Source organism: Tasmannia lanceolata, unplaced genomic scaffold (assembly GCF_043159265.1).
Source record: "Tasmannia lanceolata isolate RefF3 unplaced genomic scaffold, GAP_Taslan_0.1 ptg000007l, whole genome shotgun sequence".
Taxonomy (NCBI): Eukaryota; Viridiplantae; Streptophyta; class Magnoliopsida; order Canellales; family Winteraceae; genus Tasmannia; species Tasmannia lanceolata.
The window spans coordinates 25,852,413-25,863,680 of NW_027518684.1; the positions used below are offsets into that span (position 1 = coordinate 25,852,413).

General features: G+C 38.4%; 1 pseudogene; it reads right to left on the reverse strand.

The window, feature by feature from the left end:
• Positions 1-639: 639 nt before the first annotated feature.
• On the reverse strand, positions 640-3,528 carry LOC143881182 (pentatricopeptide repeat-containing protein At3g26782, mitochondrial pseudogene; annotated as a pseudogene).
• Positions 3,529-11,268: the final 7,740 nt, after the last annotated feature.

Below are 11,268 nucleotides of genomic sequence, written 5' to 3' on the forward strand. Positions count from 1 at the left end.
TTTGAAATTATAGAAACTATGCTTTTGTCTTCTATTGATGAATTAAATACTTCTGTGAGTGGTGTATAATTAATTTAAAATTGTATCTAAAGTAGCAGTTACAGAAATTTTGTATTATAAATCATATAAGAAAAACGTAAAAAAAGGAGAAAAGGAAAAGTACTTTCATGGATTTATTATTGATGAAACATGCTGAATAGTATCCCATTCTGGATATGGATACACCAATGAACTTCTGAAATTTGAAAAAAAAGTATAATATATATAAGTGAACACCTTTTCTTACGGGGCCCAAACTGTCATCGACATCTCAGTGAAACATCCTTTTGACAACATATATAGATTCAAATCAGACCAAGAAAATACAATTGAGACGCTTTTGAGTGGCTTCGGCAAAATATGCTAATAGAAGATCAGCATTAGGTAAAAACCAATGAGATTGCCAAAGGAAGTCTATGTTTGAATTAAACCAACAAGTATCAAATCTGTAATCACCAAGTAATAGGATTAAACCAAGCAAAAATGAACAAGTCTAAGGGAGACAATTAATCAACCACCAAGAGAGCAATCACATAAGAGAACACCAAAGATTTACAATGAACACTTCCAATGAAGAGTGAAAAAATACGGGGACAAATCTGAAGAAAAGCTCCACTAATTAAAATGGTTAATGTAATACAACATCTCTCAAGCTTTTTGCCCAAAACTTGGAGGAAATACAAGAAATTTTAAGAATACAAAGATTACCTTCATAGGAACAACAAACCCCAATCTCTCACCACAAATATATCCTCCAATCTTTACGTTGGGGAAACCAAATCCTCCTGCAATCTCCGTAGTCCATACATCAAGAGGATTCAAATGGCAGTGAAAATTTTCAAAGAAAAATGCTCAAATGCCATAGGTTTTGATACCCAAAGCCAAACCTAAAAGTTAAACACCCACAACACTTTTTTTGTTTTGTTTTTGCTTCACATTCTACTTTTCCTTTGTCTTTATTCTTTCAAACTTCTTGTAGTTTCTTTTTTCACCCACACAACAATTAAGACCCAGTTGAACTATAAATTTGATTGTAAATTACAAATCATTCATAGTTTAATTTGAGAGAATTTTTTCAATAGCTACCAATAATCTCCGCAAGAACAAGATCCTTCACTGAAATGGTGAAACCTATTGCGGTCCCGTACAATAATTACTCTGCCATATATCTTGGAGAGAAGCTTAGTAACATTGTGACAGTCATCACATATTCTAAGGTTCTTAACAATTCGAATTGTTGTGTATGGAGCTGTACTAATCAAACTAAAAGCCATTGCCAGTTTCTCACTATGATAAGTAAGTGCACTTTCTTTCTCTTCCTCATCTATATTAAGCAACACAGCCGAGGTGTTTGATACATACCCTACCTCTTTTAGTTTCTTGCTCATTTCGGATAGCATTTCACGTATTTCCTTTGTTTGTGGGTGTGAATCATCTCCCATAACAAATTCATGAATAGAGCCATTCAATTCAATTGAACTCAACCCTGGTGCCTTTTTAATCCCTGTATCCTTCATAGTTTTTCTCACCTCTGCAACATCATTCCACCTATTTGCCGCTGCATAGACATTCGATATTAGTACATTGTAACCACAGTTATGAGGCTCTAACTCAAGAAGCTCTCTTGCTGCCAGTTCCCCTAAACTTGTATTCTTATGAAGCTTACAACCAGCAAGCAAAGCTCCCCAAACTATAGTGTTGGGCTTAAAAGGCATACTTTTTATCATTTCATATGCCTCGTTAAGTAGTCCAGCTCGACCGAGAAGATCTACCATACATCCGTAGTGTTCTACCTTCGGAATCAATCCAAAATCCTCCTCCATTCGACTAAAAAATTTGCGTCCCTCTTCTACCAATCCTGCGTGACTACAAGCATGCAAGACTCCTATAAATGTAATGTCATTTGGTTTCATCTTCACTTTCACCATTTGTGAGAAGAGTTCAATTGCTTCCCTGCCATGACCATGCATAGCTAACCCACCAATCATGGCATTCCAGATACATATATCTCTATTCGAAACCTCAGCGAAAATTCTACGAGCTCCCTCTATGTCCCCGCATTTTGCATACATATCAACCAATGCAGTTGCCAGTACAACATCAGATTTAATCCCCTGTTTGTCTATGAAACTGTGTACCCATTTGCCTAGATCAAGAGCTCCTGACTCTCCACACAGTATAAGGAGATTAACCATGGTTACCTCATTGGGCCTCATGTTCTCTTCTTTCATTCGAAAAAAGAGCTCAAAAGCCTGCTCAAGGCATTTGGCTTGTGCATATCCTGATATCATCGCAGTCCACGTCATAATATCCCTCTCATCAATACCATCAAATAGAGCTCTAGCACTCCTAATTTCACCACACTTCCCATACATATCAATCAAGGCAGTACCCAATACAAGAGACATAACAAATCCATGTTTTATCATGTAAGAATGTAGCCATTTGCCCAATTCCGAAGCTCCTCTAAACCCACACTCTAAAACTAGACTTAGCATTGTAATCTCATTTGGAAAGACATTCTCTTCATGCATCTCATGAAAAAGTTCCACTCCCTCTTTTAATTGTCCGCAGCGAAGGTAACCTGCGATCATAGCTGTCCATGACACAATGCTTTTATCCGACATTCTATTGAATATCCTTCTAGCTGGAATTATACTTCCACACTTGACATACATGTCTATCAAAGCAGTCTTAATTTCGACCCTTTCGAAACCGGTGTTCTTTATAACATAAGAATGCATTGTCCTCCCCATCTTCAAAACCCCTATCTCTGAAAAGAGGTTGACCATGTTTATCATGGCAATCTGGCTAGGCTTTACTTGCAAATTATACATCTCTTTGGTCAAATGGAGACCTTCATTGAATAATCTGGTACGACTATAACTTCGAATCATGGTACTCCAAGAGACTACATCTCTTTCAGGCATTTTATCAAACACCCGCCTTGCACAATCTATGTTTCCGCATTCAGAGTACATTTGTATCAAAGAATTATGTACAAAAACATCCCAATCAAACCCAATTTTCAAGGCCAACCCATGAATCTCTTTCCCTTGCTGGATCATGGAAAGCTGGCTGCATGCTTTGAGGACTGAAGGTATTGTGAAATTATCCAAATATGTGTCTGTATTTCTTATGTAGATGTAGATGTTCATGGCATTTTTTGGTCTGTTGTTTTTTATGTAAGAGGTAATGAGGAAGTTGAATTGAGCTGTAAGGCTAAAATTTGAATTGTTATGGAAGTGGGTTCTGATCAGGTGAGCATGGATTTGCTTAGTCTGTTCCAAAGTGGTGTTCTCATGTGGTGGAGAGGAGTTTGGCTGTGGATTGTGGTTAAGTTTGAATTTGAAATTAGAGGTGGGTTTTGGGAGATTTTGAATTGTGAATGGGAGAAGTGAAGAGGAGATATGGGATCTATTGGCAGTCATGAAATCCATTGTATATTTTGCATTGGCAAATGTAGCATTTCCTACTGTCCCATTTGCCACTAGTACAAATATAGAATTGGGGAGGGATGGCAAAATTGGCCGAACCGACACGAACCAAACCGGAACCAAACCGAAATTTTAACCAAACCGATTCAAATTTTGGTTTGGTTCGATTTGGGGATCAAACCAAACCGAAACTGAATATTTCCAATGATCATGAATAAGGGGTGGCAAAATTAGTGGAACCGAACCGGAACCGAAACCAAACGAAAAATTCAGTTTCGGTTTGGTAAAACCAAACTGATTCAAATTTCGGTTCGGTTCGGTTTAGGGGTCAAACCGAACCGAAACCGAACCATTGCCACCCCTAGGTATGATAGTATAAATAAATTATATTCTGAAACTCGGTGTATAAACCATCTCCATCGTTCAATTGTTGCATCAAGATCGATCCAGACCGTCCAATCTATGTAGTCATTCACCTCTTTGCATGCATATGTAGTCCTCACATATATGGTTGATCATGGGAAATGATATATTGTCCCCCTTTTCTTTCCCGAGCAACCCTTTGGTACTGTAAAATGAGTAGTCATAAATAATTTGGAGGGGGTGGCCCGTGCAGGGATGCAACTCGGGGGGGTTGGGGCTGAGCTTTTGCTAAAAAATGAACATAAGATTACTAAAAACCCCCTACATCAAAACATATACATATAATTTTCTTAAGGGCGATGATATTGTCACCCCCCCTGCGTACGCATTCGCCCCCCTTATTAATGCTTTTTGACGTCAAATCAAGCCAAAAGGGGAGCGAATGCGTAATTTAGGGGGGGTGACAATATCATCGCCCTTTTCTTAATTACCATTATCACCATCATCTACCTTTAAATAGCTTTTTTTTTTTTTCTTTACCAAATTTAACCTTAATTTAAGATAAAGCTACTTTTGACAGGCGTAGGCCACTAGGCCCCACCATTTTTATGTTTTGATGGGAAGGGGCCCATTGACTCTCCTCAAACTCATGCATCAGGTGGGGGCCACTATTTTACTTCATGTTCTGATATCGGGTCTCGTGATCTCCACCCAAGTCCATGCATAAGGTGGGTCCCACCATTTTACACCTCATGTTTTGATGTGTGGGGCCCACCATCTACACCAAACTCATGAATAATGTACAACCCACCATTTTAAGCCTTTTCAAAGATTAGTATTTTTAGGGCAGTGATAAATCGACTCCCCTGAGGTATCTATCTCTCTCCTCTTTCTCTCTCCTCTTTCTCTCTCTAACCTAGAGGAGAGAGAAAGACACATGGGGAGTCGATTCATCAGTTTGGGGAGTCGATTCATCACTCCCCTATTTTTAATGTGTTTCTAATACCATCAATGAGGGATTGATTTTATGGATCTGTCTATTATTTTTCTTAATATTTTAAGTAAAGGTAAAGTTTATTTATAATTAAGGGTAAAATTGGTAAATAAAAATTTTAAAATTATTTAAGGCAGTGGGCGATGGTATTCATAATTAAGAAAATCTAATGGGGATTATGGTAGATAAGTTTTGATATAGTGCATTTAGTAGTTTTCCAAAATTGAGTTGGAATCAACCCAAACATGGGCGGATAAATCGCCTTCTATTTTAAAAATTCAAATAATTCACGAGATCTTTTATGTTGTGTGCGCGTGAAGTCCTGTATTTTTATAAGAGTACTCTGGGCCCTCTTCGTAGGATAATCCAAACCGTTCATTTGTTGGGCCAAAATGTAAATAGGCTGCACCGTGTAAATCATCTCCATAGGATCATCCTAACCCTCCGATCTTTAGAGGTTTCTACAACAAGAAATCCCATTGTAGATCAGATGGTTAGGATCATCATGTGGAGATGATTAATGGGATGCAGCCTATTTCCATTGTCTCCCAATAAATGAACAGTTTGGATCATCCTGTGAGGTGGCCCCACAGTATTTTTTGAAAATCCTGGACTACACACATGTAAAATCTTTATATGGTGTAAGCCCATATGGTCCATTATATTTCAAAGAAGTAGTGTACGGCCTACGCATGGGATGATCCAAACCGTCCATTTGATGAGCCACAATGTAAAAAAGCCCAGAAAATTATTACCATAGGATGATCCTAGCCCTCCGATCTATAAAGGACCTGCTTATCATGGAAACATCTATAGATCTGAGAGGGTTGGGCTCGTCCTATGGGAATGAAGTTTTGGCAACAACTTATTTACGTTGGAGCCGACAGTTTGGATCATCCTTTTTTGGCAACAACCTATTTACGTTGTAGCCCATAAATGGACAGTTTGGATCATCCTATGGTGTAGGCGGATACACTACTTTTTGAAAAACTACTAGACTGTGCTGGCTTACACCATAAGGGGTAAGCAAAAATGGATTTCGTTTGGAAGATAAAGCTGAAATACCATGTTTTGCAAGGAGATGAGCTCGTATCCCCACAAAATGTAAAAATATCTTTCTCACTTTTCCCTTTTGCCCTCAAATTCATAATCACCTATCTCATCTCATAATCACCTTTTGCCTTTTGCCACTTCCCTTTGGCTCCTTATCCTCAATCGGTACTTATACTTTTTTCAGCCAAAAATCAGAAATGGAAATTTTAGTCGGTCAAGGGAGAAAAGGGGTTGTGTGTGTAAGTATCTCTATGTGTGTAATATATGTTTGAGTGTGAGTCTCCCTTTCTCTCTGCGTCTCTTTGTTTAAGAGAGTGTGTGTTTGTCTATGCCTATGCCTATGCCTATGCCTGTGTGTAAGAGAGAGAGTGTCGGCTGACATTATTCAAATTTATAAATAATAGCTCCTTAAGGCCACGTTTGGATACCCACAAGATTTAGATTTGGATTTCTAACATTTGCAGGTGAGATTTGGTATTGGATCAGATCGTTAGATTTCCAAATCAGCTACAACAGTGAAAAAAATTCCAATTTTCAAATTTGTTCTGCAAGACATTATTTGGAAATCAATGTTTGTGGCAATTACCTTCACCCTCGCTGCTCTTCGACCTTGCTGCTGCAGCATCCAGCCGTCCCTCCCCCCTCTCTCGTACAGCATGAGCATGATTGATGTGTTTTGTATCCAAAACTCAAATCCAATCCAAATACAAATACAAATACATGAGGTATCCAAATGTGGCCTAATTGAATAGAGCAAACAGACACAAACACATACACGCGCACTTGAAAGAGAGTGTGTCTATGTCTGTGTGTAAGAGAGAGTGTGCGTGGGCTGACACTATTCAAATTTATAAATAATAGCTCTTTATTGAATGGAGCAAGCCGACACAAACTCTCTCTCTCTCTCTCTCTCTCTCTCTCTCACACACACACACACACACTCACACACACGTACACAGACACAAACACAGAGAGACACCCCCTACACACAAACACGAGCACACACGTGCACACACTCACTCATGCTAACGCTCACACACGCAAACACTCACACTCATGTAGACAGACACGTACACAACACTCTACGATGTTGAAAGTTCCAGGTGTTATTCTAAAACCTTACTTGATGATCCTAATGGATCTTTGGCAATGAAAAACAAAGAAGAACTTGAATTTAACGAGATGGGTTTGATGTACCTTTCACCATGACCGCCACTTTGAAGCTTGAAATTCAACGAGTTTTCGATCTTTTCTAAGCACAATGAAGACCAAGAAACACCCCTTAGTTTTTCTCTTTTCTCGCACACCACTAGGCTCAATGCCTCTCTCTATGTGAATTCTCACTAAAGAAGAGCTCTCACTTTGTGAGGTGAAAAGATGGACCAAGGGTCTCCTTATATAGGCAAAAGTTCCTATATACACTTAAATTAGAAAGACAAATTTGAGGTGACTTTCCTTCACCAAACATTTCTAAAGTTAAGGATTCAACCCATTGAATAAAAAGGTTGCTAAAAATGCAAAGCCACTCTCAATTTAGCAACTCTAAAACTTAGAAAGTCATGTTCAAACTTAGGAAACGTCCAACATCAGGGCCCTAAAAAGAGTTTAGAGAACTCTCTGGGAGTTCAGAAGAGAAACCAAGCTTGGGAAAGGCAATCCAACCTGAAATCATGGCCTCAAAGAGCCATCGAACTCGAAAATACTTAAAGTTCATCTGTGACTCAGGACGAGTTCTCTATCTCTGACTCAGGACGAGTTCTGTCTCTGCACCTTTCTACACGTGCGTCGGAGGGGGGGGGCACAATGCGGGCGGGCTCGTGGGCCGACAAGTGCCAGTGCAGGCCACACATGGATCATTCCTAATTAAACTAGGATCTTAATTTAGAAGTTTCTAATTTTGTTTAGGACTGTTAATTTAGTAATTAGGAGTCTTAGTTTAATTAGTTTCTAATTTGTTTTGTTGACTTGTTATAGAATGATCCAGTGCGGGCCACACATGGATCATTCCAACTTTAAGTTTGCCACTCGTCCAATGCTCGATCAAGGAGATGGATTTCTCCAATTAGGTCAACTCGATTGAGAAGCTTAACAACACAATTATCAATATTGAAAATCTTACATAGAATTGTATCTCCAAGGTCAAAATTTATGGGAGATAGTGAATGGTTCAGAAGTTTTGAGGAAGTGGAAGATCAAAGCCGGTAAAGCTATGTTCGTAGTGAAGGCTACCATTCGTAGGATGTCTTTGCCACTTCGTTTTAAAAAATAAACGATGTAAGACTACATATGCTCGAAACCGAGATAGGCTTCATATCTTAAGAAAATATGACGATTCCCGAATATTTCATCAAGGTGAAGAAAATCTGTCATGAAATATTGAAACTCAACTAAGAGTCTAGAATTTTCAAAGATGCTAATGCGGAGGATTATAATCTGAGGATTGAAACTTGAGTACAGTTGTTTCATCAGTGCAATCCAAAGATGAGCGTCTCAACCAATGTTAATTGAATTGTAGAGTTTCTTGGCAAAATCAAGAGAGCCTATCCAAGCAAATGGCAGGATCTACAATAAAAGAGAATGAGAAAGTTCTCTTCACTGGCTGAAGAAGGAAGTTTCAGAATTCCAAGAATCAGAAAGGTAAGGCGAAAGGATGGTCAGAACAAAGGCAAGAAAGTTCTAATCAGGGGAAGCCTCAAGTGATTGTGGTTTTGATAAACAAACTCGGAAGTCGGGACAAAGGGGACGCGCTACAATTGTGGTAAGCCGGACCACTTTGCTAGAGATTGTCGTGTACCAAAGAAGAAGGAAGAAGGTAATGCTTCAACATCTAAAGATTCCCAAATTTATGATAACGATGAGGAGTGGAGTGCTTTTCTCTTTTTCGAAGAAGAACATGATGGTTCATGTGAAGTAGCTTTTACGACTATAGAGATTGTGGATGTTGCCAGTTCTAAGGACACAAATAATGGTGACTGAACAATTGATTCGGGATGTTTGAATTATGTGACAGGCGTTCCGTCCGACAATGACTCTAGTGGAGGTGATGTCAAATTAACAAACCCTCATGAGGAGGTGATGCCAAGGGAAGAAATTGTAATAGTCCAAAATTTGTAAATGTGGCGTATTAGGTGGCATCAATTGAAGAAGTCGGTATTACCAAACCGATATCTTTTGAAGAAGCCCAAGGTGTTTCTGAATGGAAAGAAGCAATAAAAGAGGAGATACTGACGTTGAAGCAGAATGAAATGTGGGATCTAGTTTCACTACCTACTTAAAGTGTCACATATTTTGTGTAACTAGGTGTCCAAGGTAGAGACCAAAGCGGATGGATCGGTAGAAAGGTTCAAGGCGAGACCTGTTGCTCGAGGATTCTCTCAGAAGTACGGGCGTGACTAGTTTCAGACGTTTAGTCCGGTAACCAAAGTTAAGAAGGTTCGTGCTCTTATAGCCCTTTTTGCTTGTAAAGGTAGGAGGTTTTAGCAGAAAGACATGAAGAATGCTTTCTTGCATGGTGAAGTGGATTCAGAAATTTTCATGGAGCAACCCAGGGAATTCGAGAGTACTAAGAATCCACAACACATGTACAAGTTGTGGAAGGTTTTGTTTGCTTGAGACAGGATCCAAGAGCATGGCAAGGTATGATAGCAGAGTTTCTTACCAGCTTTGAAGGGCTGAGCTACAAGAAATTTGCAAAGTTTAGAAAGGAGCTTGGCCTAACTAGTAGAGATTCAGCATTGATAGGGAGCTTGGGCTGACACGGGCTAGTGCGAGCCCACACATGGATTATTCTTAATTAAACTAGGATCTTAATTTGGAAGTTTCTAATTTTGTTTAGAACTGTTAGTTTAGTACCTAAGAGTCTTAGTTTAATTAGTTTTTAATTTGTTTTGTTGACTTGTTATGCAAGTCTAATTAGAATGACTTGTTATACAAGTCATCTTAGTCTCTAATTAGCTTTTAGAAAGTAGATAATCTTAGTCTCTTTAGACATTAGAGTTGTAGAATGATTATGTTTTTGTTTGTTTATAAATTGAAGTGTGCAGAGAAACATGTAAAGAAAAAATTTCATAGAGGAAAGAAGAAGTATTGGTGTAAGGTACTTGTTCTTTAAAAAAATACTAGTGGGACCAACCGTGCTATGCACAGGGTGGAAGTCATTTTAGATTGACATTAAATATGGAGAAATTGAGAATTAATTGACCGATAGATAGTATTTAACAACATATAAATGTGGTATAAATATATAATAATGCCTTCTCTATATTACCAAATATAAATGTATTTCATTTTATTGGTAAACCACTAAGCAAAAGCATACCGAAAGGAGATATCAATTACATATCATAGTACACGTTTTACCATCTGCGTGCTTTGCTTTCAGATCCACCCACATTAGAATTAAAGGGCTTGGTGGATTGGATATATTAGAATTAGAAGAAAGGAATATAGATTCCCATTTTTTTTATTTTTTTGCTCCTATTTTGAGAAGAAAGGAAATAATACAAAACGGTGTAGATGTGATTCTATTGATGAAGTTTTTTATGTGTAATCAACCTTGTGGGGGCCTATGGATGAATGACCTAGATCCCATGCGATCCATGCCGTGCATCCGTTCCTGTTATAAAAAAAGAGTCTCAAATCAACTATCAAATTCTCCTCCCAGACTAATTCTGTTAATCAAAAGAATTAGCGATTAATAATCAGTGAAAAAGCATTCAAGATATAAACAGTAATAGAACAAAATCAATACCAAGCCATATTTTTCATGTACTCTTACCTGCATAGATCGACAGAGAGATCTTAAATCTCTCCTGCTCGGAGTAATTTCTCTTCTAGCAAGAACCTGCTCTCCAATCCACTTCTCTTCCTAAACATGGAAATAACATGTCCTGAGTGTGGTGGTATTTTTCCTTTCTAAAAATAAAGCAAAAGAAGCCTTCTCACTTTCTTCTGGATGATTTGTCCGATCAAAATCTACCTCTAAAACTCATTCCATTTCCATGGCGCCAGTGTCTTCTCTCTATTAAAAGGGAAAAATCTAATAATTAATGGATATGAGGAGTTGGCTTTAATGGATTGAAATCCTTGGGGCAACAGAGAAGGTATCCCAAAGTACCTGGACTCCACAACAACGTCCGTAACCATATATGCTGACCAATCAGGATAAAGGTAGGGAAGAAATGAAATTTTGGGTTGAACTCACTATAACATCATCTATTCGTTTAGGCTCTCATCGGAAATGAGAATGTAATGGCACGGAATTTTTTTTAAAGGGGTTGCGATCATCTTCTTGTCGTGAGTGGGGTTTGATGGGATTTAGGTAGGGAACAAATCACCGAGGAAACCTAGAAATTACATCAAGTTCGTCTTCTTTGTGCCTTA